Raw genomic sequence first — 9,697 nt, forward strand, 5'->3', positions numbered from 1 at the left:
TTCAGGGTTGGAAGGGACCTCTCTGGGTCACCCAGCCCAACCCCCTGCCCAAGCAGGGTCACCCAGAGCAGGCTGCACAGCACCGCAGCCAGGCGGGGCTGGAATATCTCCAGAGAAGGAGACTCCACAGCCTCCCTGGACAGCCTGGGCCAGGGCTCCGGCACCCTCAGAGGGAAGAAGTTCTTCCTCGGGTTCAGCTGGAGCTTCCTCTGCTTCAGTTTGTGCCCGTTGCCCCTTGTCCTGTCGCTGGGCACCACTGGAAAGAGTCTGGCCCCGTCCTCCTGACCCCCACCCTGCAGATATTTATGGGCATTTCTAAGGTCCCCTCTCAGCCTTCTCTTCTCCAGGCTGAACAAGCCCAGCTCCTTCAGTCTCTCCTCGTAGGAGAGATGCTCCAGTCCCCTCATCATTCTCGTAGCCTTCCGCTGAACTCTCTCCACGTAGTTAATTAACATGGTAGTTAACATCAGTGAGGTAACTGAATGGGTGCTGCTGTGCCCAGCTGTGCCTGGGCAGCCCATGTAAGCCCTGCGAGGAAATATGAGCAATTCCCCTACGAAAGCAAAGCCTGATGCTGTTGCCCCGTGCAGGTACCCACAGAGGAACATGCAGGTGTACCCACATCCCTGCAATCTTCTCCCTCTCACCCCTGTGTAGGTCTCTATCAGGGTTTTTTCTCATGTTTCTTGCTACAAGGGAGTTTCTCAGCACAGGCAAAGATCGTTATTGTCCTCTCAGCCCTCCCGGGCTTCTCCATCTCCTGGTGGACAGCCGAAGGTTATTCCTATTTTTCTTCTCCATTATGAACTCCGGGAGCCATTGGGAAGAAAACACCCTGGTTAAAGGCTACAAGCTGGAGTTCTCTGATTCACCACTGACTCCAAAGAGATGATTTGCTCCTTTTCCTTCTTCGTCCCCTCGTTCCCTGCTCTCTGGCACAGGACAATTACCACAGCTCCGAGACACACACACCACAAGCCCCTCGCCAGCTGAGCTGTTTCACCCTGTCCTCGTTGCAACCCGTGCTGGGAAGCCCATAAAGCACAAGGGAGGGATAATTACTAGTCCCAGCACTGCGCTGCTAATTAATACTCTGCTAAAAGGAGCGCTTGTCAGGTCAGGGAGCAGGAGGAGGGACGGGAAAGCAAATCGGCAAAAATAAAACCTGAGCAAAAGTTTGCGGTGAGGAAGGGGCTGGGGGCAAAGGAGCAGGAGGAGCTGCTGGGTGCAGATGTCCGGGGCGATGGGGATGGGGTCTGTGCTAATCCACAAGCTGTTGGAGAGGAAAACCGGTGTTTCCCCCCCATCGGTGGGCTGTCAAGGGGCTTTACTGTGCATCATCGTAGCGCAGGACCCCCTCCCATCCTCCATACGTCACTAATGGGCTGAGAGCCAGGCAAACCCCGCCGCCAGCAGCACGCTCAGCCAAGCTGGACCTGAACATATTTTCCCCCCTGGAGAGGTGAGAAGGGTCGGGCGAAGACACCCCTGGGTTTTGCCAGCTCGGTCAAACGCGGAGACTGAGCAAAGCCCCCGGCCTCGGGGCTCCCTGGCAGCTCCTGGTGTGGAGCTGCAGCTCAGGGTGTCCCCTGCTCCCTGTCCTCTTGGCCAGCAAGGGAACAGCGCTTTGCCTGATGAGGCACTGGGTCGGCCGGTGTCTGGCAGCAAGGTTCCTGCCTCGAGCTGGGGTACTTCAGGAAAGGCCGTTTGTATTTTACTGCATTTCGATGGCTGCAGCTCCTCCTTGGCAGTTGGGGCTCCCTCGGACGCAGGCGTGTGCCCAGCAGTGTGCATCTCGCTGCCCGCGTGTTACAGGGACTGGGCGTGATTTCTGCTCTCCTATTACCCACTTTTAACATAAAAATCTCTTCCTTGGGCAACAAGGGAAGCAATTCCCTTCCCAGGGAAACATTTCTACTTTCCTTCTAAAAAAATCTGTTATTTAGCAAATAATTTTGATTTCCCAGCCAATCCAGCTCAATCTGTGAGCGAGCATCCTGCAGACCTCACACCAGCGAAGCAGGACATTCAAACTGATAGGAGCATCTGCTCATGCCCTCCTGCACACAGAGAGCTCCTCGCCCCCCGCGTTATGGCTCTTCCCGCTTCATGAGCTTTCTGAGTTTAAGACTGACGTCACCTCTTGGGGGGCATCAGAGTCCACCTTTTAGCTGAGGTGGTAAAAGGAAATGTAGGAGAAATATAAATAATCCCTTGGTAGCAATGGGGTTCTTGAATCCTAAACTTTATAAATCTAAACTTAATAAATCTGAGCAAGGTGAAGCAGAAGAGAAAGGAGAACGTCAGCCAGGGAAAGGTGGGCTGGGGGCTTTCCCCCGGCAGAAGCTTCTGGACAGCCTTGGCCAAATGGGCTCGTTCTTCTCTCCCTTCATCCCATCACTGGAATAATCAGCAAAATGCCTCCGTGTACCCTGCGCATCAGCCCGCTTGCGACAACTGGGTTAAACCAAAAAAGGCAGCCCAGAGCCCATGGTAAAGGGCGAGAGAAGCAGAGACGCGCTGGCAAAGGAGAACAATATGTTTTCAGACAAGATTTAAAAAGCAATGTTATGTTAATACGAGTTTGGCGTCACACTGTCATAACACCATCAAAAAGACATGCTGTCACCACTGATACGACTGTTTGGGGAATATGCAACATGAACAAAAAAAGCATTTCGCTTAGAAACAAACTGGGATGAGTCTAGATTGTAAGAAAACAGAAAGATGCTGCAGTCCAAGGGAGGACCAGACAAATGCTCTGCGGTTTCTGATGACGGTGGTGCAGACGGGGACCAGAAGCTCGGAACAGAGCTGGCTTCTTGTTTTCCACGGCCTTTTAGCCTTCGCTGGGATAATCTGCTCATGAGAGAGAAACAGTTTAAGGACAGCTGTTCTGGCATTAATTAAAAAGCCCTACAGTCCTTTTCTAATAAAACCACTTTTCTTCTAAGATCTTCTTCCTCGATTTGTTTTAATACCTGTCCCTAATTAAGTCCAGTGAGAGGAATTCGCTACTTCAAATGATTTAAGAACGGATGTTCTCAAGGCACCTGCATCTGAAAAAACTTATTTTTGAAGTCCATGAATTAAATTAAGAGGGGACGTCTTCAAGCTGATCGCTCCCTTTTGATTAGCACAAATGAGCTGCTCTGTCGATGCTGCGTTAAAAATCGTCGTGCTTGCTTTTCCGGCTAATTTGGAAAGAGTTCAGCTCTCAGGGTGCTAAATAGTCACATTAAAGACTTACAGACCCGTGAGTGCATTTAGGCCGAGTCCTTTAAAAAGGAGGTTCAGCATCACATCCCCAGAAGATGCCCCTCTCCGCAGATAGCTATGGAAACACGCTGCCCGACAGCGCTGACGGCGGCTTGTTGACCAACAAAATTCTGGCACAAGCCCTGCGTATCAGCCATGGCAACCGGGCTGACAGCATGGCAATGGCAGCTGCTACGCACGGAAAACCGCTCTTATAAATACCATGGCTGAAACCCATGAAAGAAAATAAAAATAGAAAATATGCAAGAAAACCAGGCTGCGTGTGAAATGGATCCCGGGAAGGATGTCAGGTACATTTACAACTGTATCCTGCCCCAAATTTTCCTGGAATTTTAATCCCACGCTTCTTCACTACAAGCAAACCAAATATGGGTTTTTTGGTCAGAAAATATCAAATTTTTCTGCTTTTTTTTTTTTTAAGTCTTGCTAATGTGATCAAAATTGAGAGCGGAGCTGTCTCAGACTAAAGCCAAATCACCAGTATCTTTTGACCTCCTGGGCTTGCCCAGACCTGGCTCACAGCACACGTTTTCCTCCGTGCCATCCCTTTAGCCCCAGCCAGCTCCATCGGCTGTGGAGTCAGACAACGGGGTGCAAAGGGAGATGCCAGTTGCCTCACTCCTCCCAGTATAGTGTAAACCTGATAGAAAATGACTTGGAGCCTTTCTGAGGGGCATCTTTAACGATAATTTCATACCTCTTGTCAGAGTCTGCAGAAAAGGTGATCAATCAAGGAGGGGCGATGTGCCGGGACAGAGCGTAAGCTCCTCGAAAGCCACCCCGTCTCCAGCTGAGCCTCGGGTGAGCTAAATTCGTTCCCGGTGTCAGTCCAGTGGAGCACACAATTATGCAGGAAAGATTTTGGGCTGTGCTGTCTCGTTACGTGAGGCTACTGTGCCAGGAGCTGGAGAGATTGCGACCAAGAATTTGCTTACAGAAGAATGAAAAACTGCCCTGTTCAATCTCTTCCTTCCCACCTGCTGGGCTTTATCTCTTAAACCTTGAAAAACAAGGCAGAAAGATTTGTTCTGAGAGCTTTGACCCATGAGTCGGTTTGCTTATGTTGCTAACAGCCAAGCATTTCAAAAAACCAAGCCCAGCCTTTGCCATCCGGGAGGAATTACTCGTGTTCCAGCGGATCTGCACGGTGGTAGGCCGGTCTCTGCTGGAGCTGGGCGCTTGCCACGCTTTCCTAGAAAAGCTCTCCGCCACTCTCCTTGCAACATTAATTCTGAACAACAGAGATGGGATGAAATGTGCGTTGGAAAGCAAGCCACGAGGCAGAAAGCAATATTTAGCTTTCCTCTCCCAGAGGTCTCACCTGTGTTGGCACTGGTTTAAAGATGTTAGAATGGGATTAAGGGGCTAAATCAGATATTTTATTAGTTACAGGAGCCCATTTTCCTTGCTAAATAATTGAATGCATGCGCTTAAGGCAAGAGTCTAGGCTGGCTGGTGAAAGGAGGTCCATGAAACTCCGGGCTGAGATTTCGCAGAGGATCAGATGGAGTTTGCAGCATCCGTCTGTCTGTGAGGACATCTGGTTCTCCTTTCACCTGGAGTGGACGCTGCATGTTACTGTGAATCTCAGTTCCTGGGACATTTCTGACAAGGATTTATGTGAGGAAATAAAAAGGTCTGAAATTTATTTAGAAGAAAGTGTTTTTCCTCTAAAGAAGAAAACAGGAGCTGAACTTGTGTCTTCATCAGGGCTTTTTGTTTATTTGTTTGTTGGTCAAATCTCTGTTTAGGATGAGAATTCAAAGGCTTGGTCAGGTTCAGGTCTTCGTGTGGCGTTAACCAGTCCTGGAAAAAAAAAAGCTGGGAAACTTGCAGCAAAGCCGTTCTTGTGAATTTTTCAACTATTCTGCAGATTTAATACATTAAAATACTTCTGCAAATGCTTTGAAGCTTATTAATCTCTGATAACACTTGGTACCTTATCATTCCTAACTAAGCTACAGAGAAAAACACATTATTATGGATTTTGTGGTAGATCCTCTGATTTATCAACCTAAAAAGATTTCCAAGCAGTGGAGGCTTTCTATAGAAGTTACGATGTCATACGCTATTTATCACCCAGGGTCTGCTGAGTCTGCGTTCCTAATCAATGACTTGACAACTGGAGTTAGTGATCGCTTTGAAGATTATATCCGTGCAAAGTAAGGGATGTGACCAAAGCAGTTTCAGCCTCCAGGAGGGGACGCTGGTCACCTTGGTCACCCAAGACGTCTTGCGCATGTGTGGTTGCATTGCCCAGGGATGGGCACCAACGCTAACCGCACTTTACTCACCTGAGCAAGCACTCCCCTTGCAAAAACCCGCAGAAGCAGATGCTGAAAAAACCCAGGACTCAGTCGATGGTGAAAAACCTCCAGTTTCCAAGATGTGTAATTCCATTGTGCCTCCTTCAGCTCTCCCCGGGGCCAGGGCAGCAATGTCCATCCTTGCAGGCATCCATCATGTCCCCACCTCCGTGATGCTGCGATAGCTCTCTGTCCGTCTGCCACGCTCTCTCCCAGAGGTGGCTGCCTCTGCTGTAGGTGAAAGATAACAGTGTATACAGGGTGTTACGGGCACTGCGAGGCTTCACATCACCAAATAAATGCAATGAATATATATGATTTAATTTCACCCCCCCCAGACACATTTCTACGCTTTTATTTGATCTCGTTAACGTACTGCAGCCTCTCTCCATATAATCCACAGGAACTCCACGTGCCATGGAGTGGAGCTGGGGCTTGACAGGTAGGAGCTTCAGGTAGGAGCTTCAGGTAGCTTGGCAAGTAGAAGCTTCAGGCAACAGAGACCCCTGCATCACGCATGCATGGACGGGGAGCTGGCAAAGTCGTGCTGCACGTCTGCCCTGACAGCTAACGGGGCTGTGGCTTCCCACCCCATCCGCAGCCTCGGCACCCCCGTGCACGTACACGTGTGCTCCGGGTGTGTGGTGTAGGTGTGCGGCAGCCCTAGAAGCACAAGAACAGGGCAAGTGTTTTCAGATACATTTAGGGACTCTCAGGAGGGACAGGGATGCTCAGCAGGCAGGCGTTTGCCTCCACCTCGGAAAAGGAAACCCATCTTTCTGCCCATGACGGATTTACTCCTGTGACCCAGCAAAAGGAGGTAGGAAGACCCTGACAGAAAACAAATGAGAAATGACATATTTCAGAAATTCCTGCAGCAACTTCTTTCCCCTCCGGCTGCAACATCTCTCCCACTGTGCAGAGCCGTGGTGGAGGGACCGGGCAGAGAAACACTGCCCAGCCTGGGTGCCAACTGGGACATCTCCCTGTGGCTCCCCTGTGCTTGCTCTTGGCCATCTCCTCCCAGTTGCAGCTTGAAGCGCTTCTCAAACTTTACACACTGGTGGGGTAACGACTTGTAAAACCACCCACCAGCATCCGCCACTGCCCCTGCTTTGGCTCCCATCGCTCCTTATAGCTCCTGCAGCCACCGTGCCTGCGAGCAGTGAGTTACATCCGAAATAAAACAGATGCATTAAAAATGACTTTGCCCAGAAGCAGAGGGATGGTGCAACTCACACGCTCTTGTTTATGTCCCTCTGTCAAAGCCCATGTCCTCTCCTGTCCCCTTCGGGGATGCATTTAAGGCCACTCACCTCAATGAGCTGTTATGTGTCCCCCTCCCAAACCCTGGCTTGAGAGCCCCTAAAGACGAGGCAGCATGTGCATGGGTGCAAACCGCCTGAGCGTCACAGGGCGAGGACTAAAGTCCCTGACCCCTCCCATTTGCTCTGAAAAATGTCCCCAGTTAGGAGCAGTGAACACGTTTAGGGACACAGTAATTTATTGCGTCCATTTATGATGAGGACAGTGCATCATCAGTCAGAAAGCAGGGAAAGAAATAAATTAGCTGGGTTAGTTTTCTTTACCACTTTATTTTTCCGGAGAGGCTGAGTTCTGGGGAGGGTGACGAATCATTGTTTATGAAACATTTCTTCCAAGAAGATGATTTGAAAAATACATTTATAATTTATTGCAACCTCTTGCTTTCTCGGGGAACGGCAGCCAAAGAAGGAAAGTTCCTCCCTCCCCCGTTCGCCTTCCCTCAGTTCATTATCGCTATAATCTTATCTCCCGTACCCTCTCCTCACCCTTTGAATATTACATCTCCTCCCGCTTATGTGCGGAGGTGTAGCCGCGCGCGGGGAGCGGAGGGGAGCCAGCGGGGAGGGGGAGACTGGGAAAAATCGTCACATATTTCAGGCTGGCTCTATTTAAATGAGTTTGGGATTGTGCTTCTCTGGAGCAGATGGCCCTGGAGATAATGATGCCTGAGCAGCGGAGGCTGGAGCCCCTCTCTCCTGTTGCCATGGCAGGCCACGGGGCTGAAATGGATTCTGCTTATTAAATTTGCGAGCTCTTGTGTACTCAGGATGAATGGCGTTCAGTCATAAAGAGGCCCAACCTCCTAATGTCGCTGGATAGTTTTATCTTAGAAAGCCAGGCACTCTAACTCCGCTAGACGAGGGTCTCATTAACCTATTAACAGCAGCCGTGGAGGAGTTCAACCCACAGGGGCTTTGAACGGGGAGAGCAGGGTGTTTCCCGGAGCGTGCCAAGCGCCGGCAGCCCTCGTGGCATAAAAAAACCCGGGTGAGGGCGGTCGATGATCAGTCAGCTCAGAAAGGGGAGAGCTTCGCTCAGCACACGGGCACCTGTGTGTTCCCCACATGTGTTTGTGTGGGACCTAATGCAACGGAGCCCATCAGAGCTTCCAACTCCGCCATTAGCTCCGATATGAATATTAACAAGAGTTTGGGATTCACTGGGTCGGCAAGGCTTGCACGGGGTAACAGCCTGGTGTCTGATTTGCAATATAACCTCTGCTTTTTAAATCAAGATAACATAGAAGTATGTACTGTACTGCCTCGGAGCCACAGCAAGAACTTGGTAGGACAGAGATCATGGTTCATGATAGAAATTGCAAGAGGAGAAAATGGAAAGGTTTGAGACTTAGAGGACAAGTTTCTTAAAAAAAAGAGAAAAAAAACAAAAAAAACAAAGATGAGATCGGTGCACCTTTATTTTTCTGACTTTCCTGTAGGACCAGTCTTGGATAATGTTCACGCAGTGACAACGCTGCTCTGAGAGACTCAAGACGTTGCAGAATAGAGCAGGCTGAAAGGCTTTACCTGAAAACTTTCTTTCTACAGAAAATTGTGGATTCGGTTCAAGTAAATATTTGTATGTCTGTTCCAGACATGGCAGACAAATCTGTCGTTTTCCAGAGAACTGGAAATGGGTGCTTCCTCCTGCTAGTCCTTCCACCCAACCCTTCCACCCAAGTTTGCTTCAAATGACATGGTGAGACTTAAAGAATTAAAACTTTTTTATAAGTCTAAAAGCAAGTTTAGTGATGATTTGAAGTGCAGTATGCTTGGGATTTTGTTTTCCGCTGTACTTCTTTGTAGAGCTGCCTTTCAGAAACACGGTGATGGTTTGCAAGAATGGAAATTTGATATGCAGTGAGACAACACATGTTACATTATAATGCAGTTAACTTTGATTAACCAGAGGTTGGTAAAATAGCACTGCACTATATTTAGTTTCACATCACATTTTTTTACATGTTATTATGCTAATTTTTTTGCACAAGCCTTATGTGAAATGCAACCCAACTCTATTTTCTTCCCTGCTTGTGGGAGATCTGCATTCCTGCATGGCCAACAAAAGCCCACCTGCTCGTGGTGTGCTGGGTGGTTTCCCCACTCTGGCAGTATCCATCTGCCCAGCCAACCTTGTGATACGAAATAATCACACCAAAGATTGTCAGCATGGGACATTTTTCATTAGGACCAACATGGAGGTGGGACTGCTTTTTTGGTGCAAGTCTTCCCACTCCAAGAGGAGAGGTCGGAGATCAAACACCTGCAAATACTTCCATGACCTAGTGATGGACTTGGTGTGCCCTGTGGCTATAATGTTGGTGGGGAGATTTTCCAAAGGAAATATTTTACTCCCATCGTTGGAAAATGTTGATTTGTTGGAAAGGGAAGCACTCACGGACCAGAAATTGGAGTTGCAGTTCTTCCTTCTTTCACAAGATGTGAGCAGGGAGTCTGGCCTCTTGGAGTCTTAGGGCATCTTAGCAGGTAACTGCAGCGTCATGCAGAAGGGGCTGGGAATGGTCTAAAAACTCCTCCTCACCTTCCAAACCACTCATCACAACTGTAGAAGACGATCATTGCGTAGGATTTGTGTACTTTGGAAATATCATCCTGGACTCAGTAAATGAAGCACAAAACCAGGCAAATTTCTTGGCATTCCGTTCTCTCACCTTCTTCATCTTCAGGTTAATATTCTTAATGAAATAGTGGCAAGAGGGGTTTTGTTCACTAGGCAAAGCCAACTGAATATTTAGATTTAACACTCGGTTTCGGTGAGTGCAGAGT

The sequence above is a fragment of the Opisthocomus hoazin genome, chromosome 18 (genome assembly GCF_030867145.1).
Source record: "Opisthocomus hoazin isolate bOpiHoa1 chromosome 18, bOpiHoa1.hap1, whole genome shotgun sequence".
Lineage (NCBI taxonomy): Eukaryota > Metazoa > Chordata > Aves > Opisthocomiformes > Opisthocomidae > Opisthocomus > Opisthocomus hoazin.